A 13,747-nucleotide genomic window follows, 5' to 3' on the forward strand; every position below is an offset into this window, starting at 1 on the left:
CTTTTGCATCCTTTCCTTAATGATTCTATTCCGTCATGTCTTCAATATTAGTGTAACTCTTGCCCCACAGAGTTGTCCTGCAGCAAAATGGCCATGGCGAGTTGGCCACAATAAGTTGGCCATGGTGAGTTGCCCTAGAACCCTTATGGCTAGGCAAGGACTCTAAGCTAAGCCCTTATTAATAGATAACAGATAATCAGAGTTGGAAGGGACCTTGTAGGTCATCTAATCCAACCCCCCGCCCAAGCAGGAGACCCTACACCATTGCTGACAGATGGCAGTCCAATCTCTTCTTGAAAGTCTCAACTGATGGCGCTCCCACAACTTCGAAGGCAACTTCTGTTCCATTGGTTGATTGTTCTCACTGTCAGAAAGTTTCTCCTTATTTCCAGGCTAAATCTCTCCTTGTTCAGTTTCCATCCATTATATTCCTTGTCTGGCCTTCAGATGCCTTGGAAAATAGCTTGATTTTTTCCTCTCTGTGGAGTCCCCTAATCATCCTGGTTGCTCTTCTCTGTACTTTTTCTAGAGTCTCAACATCTTTTTTATGGTGTGGTGACCAAAACTGGATGCAGTACTCTAGGTGTGGTCTTATTAGAGCATGATAGAGTGGTATTAGTACCTCACTTGATCTTGATTGTATCCCTCTGTTAATGCATCTTAGGATTGCATTGGCTTTTTTGGCTGCTGTTGGCTCATATTTATTTAGCTGGTTGTCCATTAAGACTCCAAGATCCCTCTCACAGTTACTGCTATTGAGCCTGGTTTCACCCCAGTCTATATGTGTCCTTTTGGTTTTTCTTGCCTAAGTGGAGGACTTTACTTTTCTCTACATTGAACTTGATTCCTCCCATACTTTCAGATCAGCTGGCAGTTTCCCAGCAGTCTTAAGCACATCTCCAAAGTACCCTAAATTGTCCACATTGGAAATTTTCTGTAGGAGATGTCCAGGCTGAACCCGATGGAGGAATCAAGCACGTCATCAGTTTGGAATCCCTTTATGTCCACAAGAGATCCTTGAATTCAGTTGCCTCTAAGTTGCCTTGACCATTAGTAGTTCAGATTCTTGTAGAGAGATAGCATGAAATAAACTTATTTGAACAACCCTGGTTCCTGATTTCTTGCATTTTGGGTCAGAAGAAGGAAAACCTCACTTCTATCATTTTTTTTTTCTTGTCTCTCTTGCTGAAAACTCTAATTCAAATGCTAATAAATAACACATATCAATAATACAGTATATTGGTACAACTCAGGTATTAATTTGTCCTTGCAGAAGTGTGTGCTCATGCTTTAGGCAGCATTGAACCTCCCAAGCCTCACAATTCTTGATGTAGATTCCAAGAACTGGAGATAGAAAAACATGTGCAAGTTGAACAGGCAGCAATCAACCCAGTGTTATTTTAAACACTCTTGTTGATTTCAGCCCCCCCCAGTGTGGCAGGAATAGGACAAATCATGAAACACACAATGCTATTTACAACATTTGCATTTGTATTTTGTTTAGCTCAGAAGGAGCAGGAGATGCTTGATCTGCCACTATTGTTAAGATAACTCATTGTTTAGATCCCCCTGTTCATCATCCAGCAAAGAGTTTTGTGGTTTGGCACTTTCTCAAAAGTATGGAAAGTATGACTCTCTGGGTGGAGTATGTGTCCATATTTTCTATGTGAGCAGCATGGGAACACTGCTCGGTTTTTGTGAAATTAATGTGCAAATGATCAGCAGCCTGTGTGCTATGATGCAAAAGAGGCATTTCTTCTGCCTAGCAGTTATAATTCCACCTCTCGAGAGATCAGCCACAGAAGACAAATGGGAAGCTAATCAGGACAATAAATTAAAACCTCTTGCACACAGTAGAAATATCTTTGGAAACATACAAGATCTGCAAGCCATTCTCTTCTTTTACTGACGTTGGGTGACTACTGTTGCTAATAATCGTTACAACATTTTTCACATGGGGAGTGTTAATGGGCTAAAGGACTGCTTATCCAAGGACATTTTTCTCCCTGATGTGGGGAAGGACAAGTGGTGGCCAAGTCCTCTCTGATCATGCCAATGAATCAGAATTTCCCTGATCTAGTTAGGAGGTGATCCCTCCGGAAATTAGACTGGACCCCCACTCTAACATTCTTTTGGAAGGTCCTGAAGATGTGGTTCTGTCAGCGGGCCTGGGGAACCCAGAGCGGGATCATCATCTTCTTCTTTTAACGACCCCATAATCCCTTGCAGGGTGGAGTCTGGAGAACTGGATGAAGCTAGCAGAATGTTTACTGGCCGGATGCCCTTCCCTGTTGCCAATGCGGAGTTTTGTTCAGCAGATATATTCTCATTGGGCCCAGAGAGAGAAATATCTGCCTCTACCTAGGATAGAACTCACAGCCTCCACCTCTAGGCCACCGTATCACTCCAACCCAGAGCAGGATGGCTGGTGTGAATGTGTGTTGTTGCCAGGGAGGGAGGGGGGGTGTTATTATTTTATTATTTTTATTTTTATTTATTTTATATTGTGCTTTGAAATCCTTGTAAGCCACCTTGAGTCGCCCTGTGAGAGTAGGTGGCAATATAAATTTTCTTAATAAAAAAATTCTTTCCACGACAGCAATCATTTCTCAATGGCCTAATGATCTATGCATCTTCGTCAACTGTAGTTAGCTATTATCCCTAGTTTGTATATTTTAGGAACAAGGGAGTCTATTCTTAATCAAAGCTCGTGATTCTACAGGACTTGTTTCTGAGCAAACATGTCTCTGATCTGTAGCAATTAACATGTTGGGTTAGGGTTCGGATGATCAGGGTCAAACCAACATGTTTAGCCATGGAAATTAATGGATGATTTGGAACAGGTCGTTCTCACTTTGCCCTGCCTATCTCCCGTAGCAGTTCTTGTAGGGAAAATTTAAAGAAAGGAGAACTACCTGAGACGTGGTGGCATAGTGGTTAGAATGCAGTACTGCAAGCTATTTCTGCGAACTGCTGGCTGCAGTTCGGCAGTTCAATTCTCACTGTCTCTAGGTTGACTCAGACTTCCATCCTTCCAAGGTGGGTAAAATGAGGACCCAGATTGATGCTGACTCTGTAAATAGCTTAGAGAGGGGTGTAAAACAGTGTGAAGCAGTATATAAGTCTAAGTGCTATATTGCTATCACCTTAAGTTTCTAAAATAGCAAGCAAAGGTAAGTTGTTGGGAAAACTTTGGGCAGACCACGCTACAGGTAAATCCTCTACTTATGACCACAATTGAGCTCAATATTTCTATTGCTAAGCAGGATAGATATTAAGTGAGTTTTCCCCATTTTACGACCTTTCTTGCTACAGTGCTGAAGCAAATCACTGCATGTGTTAAGTTAGTAACATGGTTGTTAAGTGAATATTTGTTTCCCGTTGACTTTGCTTGTCAGAAGCTCACAAAAGATTACCCTGAGACACTGCAACCGTCATAATTACAAGTCAGTTGCTAAGCCCCTGAATTTTGATCATATGAACATGGGGTTACTACAACAGTCGTAAGTGGGGGAAACGGTCATAAGTCAGTTTGAACTTCAAATGGTCTTGGTCACTAAACAAAAATTGAGGACTACCTCTATTTCAGTTGGCCAGTTACAATAAAGGACAACATACACACAGACCTACACATACATTCCTAAACAAGCTAACCACACTACTGTTCTGACCAAGGCTTCAGAAAATCACAAAGCACATTCCTTGTCCCAACAAAACCCCTTTTTATTAGGCTAATGTGAATTCCTATCATTCACATCCAGCAAATCCCAGAAAACAGTATTTCAAGGGTGAATTACAACTACAGACCTTATCAGGTTTGGAGAGTTGCCAGGCTGATAGCTTCCAAACGCAATGCTGTACCAGAAAATACTTGGCAAGGAGTCACAAACAAATCTTCACCCTAATTAAATGAACTAATTGTCTCCTGTAAACATCACTCCCCTTTCGCTCCTCTTTATTCCCTATAGAAGGGGCCATTCACCATCCATCTGTGCCTTTACTCCCGAGTTGACCCTTGTTCCCTAGCTGTTCCCTTCTCCTGGCAGCTCTGCGCATGCACACATTGGAAACAGGCTCCAACTGTTCTTCTGCCACACTGATCTCTGACTCCGAAGGCAGCTGAGAACTGTCAGATGGTTCTGGCCCCATCTCTGCCTCTGACACAAAGCACTCGTCAGAGTCTTCCCCAGACTCCAGGAGTGGCCCATGTTCCTTCCCAACCTCCTCACTGCCCGAGTCTGCTGCCAGCTCTGCTGGCCGCTGGTGGTCCACAACAATTACCAGTTGACCATTTCTTTGAAGCTGCAAAGATAGGAAAGTATACTACTGTATATTTTGATTTTGTTAGACATCAGCAAAACACACTTATTAATCTACATGTTCAACTTACATTCAGCACTCTTTAAAAATCTGATGTCTCAAAAATATATTTCATGTAACTCTCCGTAGCCCTTTGAAAATTTAATTGAATGTACTGGTTCATTTATTTACTTTTCATATCTCAGTCCTGCCATAATCAAAGACTCTCAGAGGCTTACCTAGAATATAAAAACCAAAAACATCACAAACTTTCCTAAAAACAGCCCTAGCCTAATGTAGAACTGTGATTTTTAATAGGACAAAAGATAAAATTAAATTAAATGCATACAGGATGATTATATTGACGACGCTGAATTGGTTTAATTTTAGCTCCTACTGGGTCCCAGTAACTTTGGAAAAGGTGGGTTCTGGAATCCCACTCCAGGGCCCCTGTGACCCTCACCCTAGAGAAAAGGCATACACTCCCTTTTACCAGATGAAATTAAAAAAGGGACTGAAGGGTTGCTGAAATCTGTGAACATCTGGGAGCACAGGAACTAAATATGTATAGCCTGACACAAGAAAACAAACAGAAATTCAGATGGAGTAGAACTGTTGAAGTTCACTGCAAGGAGTTCAAATCTATGAGTACAATGTATGTTGATGCCAATGAAACCCACTGAACCACTATCTTAGGGCCAGATTGCATCTCTCAATGTGTCTTATTTGTTTTGTTTTGGAGGTGGGTTTTTTTTCCAGTATCCGTTACTGAGGGTGGCCTGAGCTGAGCTGAGGTCAAAGGGAAGGAGCTTAACCTTTTCTTTCCATGTCATGTTCCTCTATGATTAACCTGGGTGCAGTTGATCTCTGTGCAAGGCTGGAAAAGCAGAAGTGCTTGGAACTGGGAAGACAAGATTCATAACATCAGTTAAGGGTCTGCTTTGGGATTGAATAGAACAGAACAGAACAGAACAGAACAGAATTCTTTATTGGCCAAGTGTGATTGGACACACAAGGAATTTGTCTTGGTGTAAATGCTCTCAGTGTACATAAAGGAAAAGATACATTTGTTAAGAATCAAGAATCATAACGTACAACACTTAATGATAGTTGTAGGGTACAATCAACAAGCAAATCATACTAGGAAACAGTCAATATAAATCGTAAGGATACAAGCGACAAAGTTACAGTCATACAGTGATAAATGGGAGGGGATGGGTGGTAGGAGTGATGGGAGGATTAATAATAGTAGTAATAGTAATGTAGACTTAGTAAATAGTTTGACAGTGTTGAGGGAATTATTTGTTTAACAGAGTGATGGTGTTCCGGGGAAAACTGTCCTTGTGTCTAGTTGTTCTGGTGTGCAGTGTTCTATAACATCGTTTTGAGGGTAGGAGTTGAAACAGTTTATGTCCTGGATGTGATGGGTCTGTAAATATTTTCACAGCCCTCTTTCTGACTCGTGCAGTATGCAGGTCCTCGATGGAAGGGAGGTTGGTAGTAATTGTTTTTTTCTGCAGTCCTAATTATCCTCTGAAGTCTGTGTCTGTCTTGTTGGGTTGTAGAACCAAACCAGACAGTTATAGAGATGCAGATGACAGACTCAATAATTCCTCTGTAGAACTGTATCAGCAGCTCCTTGGACAGTTTGAGCTTTTTCGTATAAGTTCAATGTAATGCATTGCATTACACTGCAAAAAAGAAAGCATGGTAGTCAAGAACTTTTATTGTGGTTTCTTTGTAGATGTCATAATACCCAGAGAGATAGGAATTCAGGAGAAATAATCACATGTGGTCTGAGACATGAAGAGAAGGAATGCCCTCCCTCCATCCTCTGAAGAAGCATCCCTGATTCATGGGCAAGTCATAGACCCAATCTGAAGGATCAGAGGAGGATCAAACAAAACATCTACAAAACCTCACCAGACTAGAAGGGTAGCCAATGAGTCAGTAATATGGGAAGTTGATGGGAAGCAGTTCATAAGTTGCAATGTTTCCTCACTCGCCATACCGATAGCTTAGTTGCAACCCAGAGAACACAGAAAAAGAATTTCATATATTTTTTAATGAAAAGTCCTCCCATCTAACTGCCAAGAAGTTATCTCTGTGGGACATTACAGTTGGAAATATCTGGGCATGCCAGGAAGAAACTGAGGAAGCTGCATATCTAAGAGGAATACCCCATGTAAGTATCTCTTACTGAGCCGGATGATTCAAGTCTCATTCCATCTGAAACAGAGCAACAAGCAGTGCACACCACATCAATGCCCATCATGCAAAAAAAATATATTAGTAGGTGCTAAAAGGCTACCCTGTAAAATTAGAACACTGGATATGGTAGTTTGGAGGAAAAATAGGAGTGGGGAATAATGATCTCCATGGTCCAGCATGAAAGATCACAGTTTTAAACTCTGGGTGGTCCACAGAAATGCAATGCAATGAAATTCAGGATCTATATGAAGAAGTATGTCATCTACAGTATTATAGTGTAAGGATTATAACAGCCACTGTATAAGACAGGCAGGCAGAAGACTACCACAGTGCATCCATGAATACCAATGAGCAATGACAAAAACTCCTTAATTGCAAACACATGGACAGACAACTATAGTTTCAACTGGGAAACAGATAACAGATAATCAGAGTGGGAAGGGACTTATCTAGTCCAACCCCCTGCCCAAACGGGAGACCCTACACCATTTCTGACAAATGGCAGTCCAATCTCTTCTTGAAGATCTCAAGTGATGGTGCTCCCACAACTTCTGAGGGCAAGCTGTTCCATTGGTTGATTGTTCTCTGTCAGAAAGTTCCTCCTTATTTCCAGGTTGAATCTCTCCTTGTTCAGTTTCCATCTATTATTCCTTGTCTGGCCTTCGGGTGCTTTGGAAAATAGCTTGATCCCTTCCTCTCTGTGGCAGCCCCTCAAATATTGGAAGACTGCTATCATGTCTTCCCTGGTCCTTCTCTTCACTAGACTAGCCAAGCCCAATTCCTGTAACCATTCTTCTATAGTTTCAACTGAGAAACTATGAGCATTCTAGACCAAAGATGCTAGGGAATTCCTGGAAGTTTGGCATTCAGACAAATCAGCCATCAATAGACAGATAGAGATAAATCATATTTACACACTATTCAAAAGAGACAATAAAAAAGCTAAGAAGGAACAAAAAGATCAGAATGCATTATCTCTAATAGCCAACACACAGATAAGCAGGGACATAACACCAGGCAAACCATTAGACTTTAGAAAACAATACCTTTTATCAAAGAACTATCAAGGAGAAAACCACACTCCCACCAACACTGGTAGAGCAAACTACTGTACATAAATAGGAAATAAACCGTATAGTCAATCCCATTGATGTTGCTACATAGTTGGGTGATTAAATGCCTGCAAGCAAACAACCAAGCTCAGAAAGCACCAAGGACTCAACAGTTCAACCGTGAAGCTAAAAAATATTATCTCCTGTGAAATATGTCTTTTTCTACAGTGCTGAGTTAAATTGTGAAAATCATGTCAATTCTGACAGTTTTAAAAGAAGAACAGACCAATTCATGGAGGATGTGCTTAGCAATGTCAAATATGATACCTTCTGAATCACATATATCTGAAACTCTAGCTGTTAATGTAGAGAGCCAAAGAGATGATCTTGGAGAAACTATGCAGAGATAGTTATAAAAACATGCAATAAAATATGCCTTAAGCCTGGGAAACAAAGAAAATATTACAAGGAAACTTAGACCAGCGCTACCCTAACTCCCCAGGGTGTTAGGAGGGAAGGGAAAACCCAAGCTAGTTTTCAAGATTTTGTTGCTGTAGCTGATAAAACTGAGAGAGGGAAGGACCTTACTGATGCCTTAACCATAATTGTGGGCCACAAAAGAACAGACAGGACATCAATAAGCAGTTCAGCATGGAGCTGGCAGGGTTGGTGAGGTCAGAAGGTGCTGGAGAGGTTCAGCAGCATCTTTTTTTGTGGGGGGAGGTGGCTGTGAAAAACTAGGGATTAATGGCAGATCTATCCTGACAGTAGTGATTTTAGATTGGCTATTTTTCAAAACAAAATGCCAATGGGCTGCCCAAGCCCGCTTTGCAGGCCACATGTAGCTCATGAGCCATATGTTGTACAGTGGTGCCTTGGTACTGTTTGTTCATTGGTCCCAGGAAGAGTGATAAGTACTAAAAACAATGAGTACCAAAGAAACCACGTTACTTATCACATGACCCTTGGTTTCAGCCAGAAAGGATAATGAGTCACGAGGCAGCCAGCAGCAAGTTCTACTCTGCACATTAAGTACTAAACAAATGATGAGCACCAGGACAACCTTTTTATGTCAAAATACATTGAGTACCAAATTTGATGAGTTTTGAAGCACTCAAAAGTATTGAGGTATGACTACATAGATCTACCGCATCCTGTATCAATAAAATATAGTTGCAATTGAACTTGTAAATTTCCTGATCTGGTTTACCTTCTGGGGCTAACAACAAGAGACCAGCAATGGAGGAAAGCTGTCACTCTCCTGTTCCTAATATTTCTGAATATATTTGATTTATCATTTTTCCCACAACTGGGTGAATGGTCTCCACCTGTCCTTGAATCAACAGAAAATTATACAAGCATGAAATGTGGATTTCTATTATCACTCATTATTACCTCTATATTTCAAAACTACTATAGTCAACTGATTTTCCTCCACGGGAATAAGGTTTCAAAAACCTAATAGATTTTACACATCTACAGAGTATTCTTGGATGAGGTGAATGTTAGGGATAACACTGTTTACCTAACTTAGTTTGGGTAAAATAATATATAAACTATGTTAGTTAGTTTAAGTGTATGTATCACTTTAAACTGTAAACCAAGTTTTTGGGTGCGGTTGTAAAATCACCATAAGAGGGAGCAAGAGAGCTCACTGTTTGCTCGGCTTTTACTGGAATGCTGACAATTAAGGATTGATGGTGATAAACTGCGTGTTTGCTGAGAAGAAGAAAGGAGGTTTGATTTTTCTTCATATCTCTGACTGCAAAAGAGATATATCACTGGACTGTTTGATTGTAAGTTTACTGACCTCTTTTTCAACACTGGACTTTGCAAACTGATTAACCCCGGATGGACTGAACTTAGTGTATGATATATGGACTGTTTTTGACTATGCTATAACTCTTGCTGGAATAAAAACTATTTAACTTGCACAGTGTATCTGTCTTACTGAGTGTAAGCTACTACAACGTTTTGTCTCACACATATCTGCCTGCCTGCTAGACTGCCGTTGCACGTTCTGCTAGGGTGTATATCCCTAACAGTGAAAACAAAGGAGAAAATCTTATTTTAACATCCTTGTGGTTAAAAACAATTTAGCCTGTCTCACTGACAGGCTGGGATGAAGACAAAAGAAACGTAGTGGCCTTATTCATACAGTTGTGTCATATTTTAAGTATATGAAGGGAAGGTTCTTATGGCTTCATTATGGCTTTACTATGCACAGTTTGAGAGTTGCTAATCCAGCCTCTTCCTGATTTATGTTCTCCTCATTCTGGAGAAAAAAAGCATCTTTCATGGATTCTTGACCTAATCCTCTGAGAGTTAACCCAGAGACTTTCCATTGATTATAACTTCATTTTTTTTCCCCGCAGCAAGCAGGAAAAAGAAAACAGAATCTATTGCTTGACACTCCCTATCTGAAAAGATACAGATTTAAAAATCAATAGGAATAGATAAAATTAAGCATCAAACTGTGACACCTAAATGACATCTTACAGAGAGAACCTTTTGAACAGCATGGAGAGACTCACAACGTTTGGAGGTTATCACATGTGAAGTTTGAAGAAAAAGTTCTAGTTAGCAAAGAGGTCCTTGGTTGAAATGATTGCTATGACATTCAAAATAACTGGCCTAAGAGGAGGGAAAATGAAATCCTATGCCAGTTTTTAAATTCCAAGCTAGTTACAGTTTTCATAATTAATCACTTTTTTTAAAAAAAAGCCCATAGGCATTCAGTTGAAGAGTAGCAAACACTTATTATGACTGTGACCTCTAAGATCACAGTGGATTATAATATTTTCTGATTCTGAGAAAGATTGTTGAGTGGTAGAGACGGATGAATCTAAATATAATGTCTCCCTAAGAGACTTCTCTTCCCGGCTTTTGAAGAGAAAGAAAAAAATTCTGGAATTTTATGAACTAAACTTTTACCCACATTCATTTGTAATCTTGGAGAGATGGAAACAGTCACATTATCACATTATCTACAAGCACCATTGTCTTCACACTTTCAAAACTAAATTTAGATTTATTCCATGCATCAAACCACCCCATGATTTAAATAAATTATCTTTTCTAGAAAATAAGAGCTATTCCGAGCTGTTCAGTTGCATCTTTAATATATTACTGATTGGGGTACAGAAAAGATGTCTGGTATAAATGGCAAAGAAGTCTGGTATAATCGGACATGGTGGCTCAGTGGGTAAGATGCTGAACTTGTTGATTAGAAAGGTTCAAAGCATTAATGCGCATTTTAACCGAATCAGCCGATTCCTCACAAGTCCACCACATGTAATAGAGTGAGCTCCCAAATATACATTTGTCACCAGCTTTTTCTTGGGATTTACCTATACATACTAGCAGTTCAAATATTTGCATAAATGGAAGGTGGAAACTTAGCAAGTAGAAAATACGGGGTAGGTTGACCACTTTGGAATTGGAGAACAAGAAGGTAACAATTGCAGTTTCGTGCACCTTTAGCAATTTAGTTTTTTTTTGTTTCATGTTTTTTCTTTTAATACTAAATGATAGTTATCTCTCTAAGAGAATGAAATTAGTCAAAGATGTTTATAATGATATTAGGATATATAATTGTTGATGATAGTTGGCTAGTAAAATAATTATGAGACTAGAATGGATGCACAAAAAGGAGGAAACCAACAACACTGTCATGCTGTTGCCACATGACCACTTTGGAGCACCTTCAGCATTTAGTCGCCGCACATGACTTCAGAGACGTCTTGGACAGCGCTGGCTCTTTGGCTTTGATGAGCACCTGCCCCTAGAGCTGAAAACGACTATCGCGTACGTGCGAGGGGAACCTTTACCTTATAAATGGCAAAGACATGAAAATGACAAAACCTGTTATGACAATCACAACGCAAAGAATTTCCTACATGCATACACCTACTATAGAGCAGAGACATACTGCCTAATCTGTCAGTGGGATGTGAGATCAGGGATTGTCTTCCAGACAGCATAATTTATCAAATATAGTACATTCATTCTGTGAGTATGGTCCTCCTTTGTCTTCAGTCTCATTGGTCAAAATGCAAGAGAATTTTGAGGGGATTTACAAAAAGGCAACAAAATAATAAAAAGAATACTAAGGGGAGCAGTGGAACTTGAAGCATCCCTAAGAGAACTGATCATGTTCAGCTACGGTGGCACAGTAGAAAATTTGAGGATGGCACAGTTAGTCAAGATCAAGGGTAGCAGCCTGGAGCCTATTAATTATTAGCAAACATATGAAAACTTGTACAAATTCACATTTTATCTATATCATTACAACAATCATCAATAGTAGCTTAAGTCTAACACCTGTTCAATACACTGTGGCATCTCTTATGGAACCAGGAACTCTGTCCCTGAAGTTCTGAGTGTGCAAGTTTACACAGCATTCTGTTTATTTTTTTAATTATTTTTATAAATCTCAATGTGGCAAATGTACCTCCTTCCTCATCCTATTTTTCCCACAACAACAATCCTCTAAGGTGAGTTGGACTGAGAGAAAGTGATTGGACCAATCCAGATGGCTTCATGCATAAAGTGGGACTAGAATTCATATTCTCCTGGTGATTGGCCCAAAATCACCCAACTGGTTTTTATGCCTAAAGCAGGACTAGAACTCATAGTCTCTTGCTTTCCAACATGGTGCCTTAACCCTAGATATTTTTATGTTTTGTCAAAAGTGAAAGGAAAAAGAAACAGGAAGGAAGGACTACAATATCTTATCTTATCAATATCAATTGTGCAATCAATTGTTGTGGATTTTCATTTTCTTACTGGAGTTCAGTTTTCTGATGGTAGCTTTGTGAAAGGTTTAATGGTTGTGATCCAGCATCTAACATAAATGCTGGAGTAATATAGTGTGTGTCAAGATGGAAGTTGGAGAAGATTGTGGCACATTCTCAGTGAATTTCCCAATAGCACCTATCTAAACATATAAAATTGCATCATGCCCAATTCTTCTCCTTTCACATAAAAACTATTGCTCTCATCGGAATAATTATTTCCTTTTTTCTATGGCACAACTTAAGCTTTCTCCGTTGACTGAGCACTCGATAAGATAGATGGCAAAGGCTAACACATTTCAGTACACAACAGCACAATTACAAAACCATTCAGCCATCTGTTGATTGCAACAGAACTTGAACTTGAATTCATTTGCTATGAATCCGAAGTAGAGCCATGGTTCTACTACCTTGCTTTGAGTTGACATCTTATGGCCTCTCAATCTTTTTCTTCATGAATTCTTCATAATATAGTACTAATTCTTCATAATATAGTACTAATACATGAAGTTGATGGAGCAGACTGATGGTTGTGAACCTGTCATGAAAGAAAAATCAGAAAGTCCAGTTGCTTCTTGAAAAAGCACCTTTGGTACAACTGTGACCTGGATGACTGAGAATCTCCATGGATATAAACCTGTCATGATCCTCTTTTTTTTTTAAATTTGGTTTGTCAATCGCTTACAAGATAATAGGTATAAGTAAAAACATAGTTATGAATATATGGATACATATAAGAAAAATGAAAGAAACAATAGGACAGGGATAGTAGACACGTTGGGGTGCTTATGCACGCCCCCTACAGACCTCTTAGGAAAGGGGTGAGGTTTATGGTAGAAAGTCTAAGGTTAAAGTTTTGGGGGTTTGGGGAAGAAACCATAGAGTCAAGTAGAGTATTCCAGATATTGACCACTCTGTTGCTGAAGTCGTATTTCCTGCAATCAAGTTTGGTGCAGTTAACCTTGAGTTTGTATCTATTGTGTGCTCTTGTGTTGTTATGGTTGAAGCTGAAGTATTCATTGACAGGTAGGACATTGCAATGTATGATTTTATATACTATACATAGATCGGACCGAAGGCGGCGTAGTTCTAGGTTTTTTAGGTCTAGAATTTCGAGTCTGGTGGCATAAGGTATTCTGCAATGAGTAGAGGAGTGGAGAACTCTTCTTGTGAAATATTTCTGGACTTTTTCAACTGTGTTAATATCAGATAGTAATGTGGGTTCCAGATTGATGAGCTGTATTCAAGTATTGGTTTGGCAAATGTTTTGTATGCTCTACTTAGTAGTGTAATATTACCAGAGAAAAAGCTACGTAAGATTAGGTTAACAACTATTAATGCCTTTTTGGCTATGTAGTTACAGTGGACTCTAGCACTTCGATCATTAGA

Source organism: Notechis scutatus, chromosome 3, assembly GCF_049901735.1.
Source record: "Notechis scutatus isolate UNSWTSFEM ecotype Mainland chromosome 3, rNotScu1.2, whole genome shotgun sequence".
Taxonomy (NCBI): Eukaryota; Metazoa; Chordata; class Lepidosauria; order Squamata; family Elapidae; genus Notechis; species Notechis scutatus.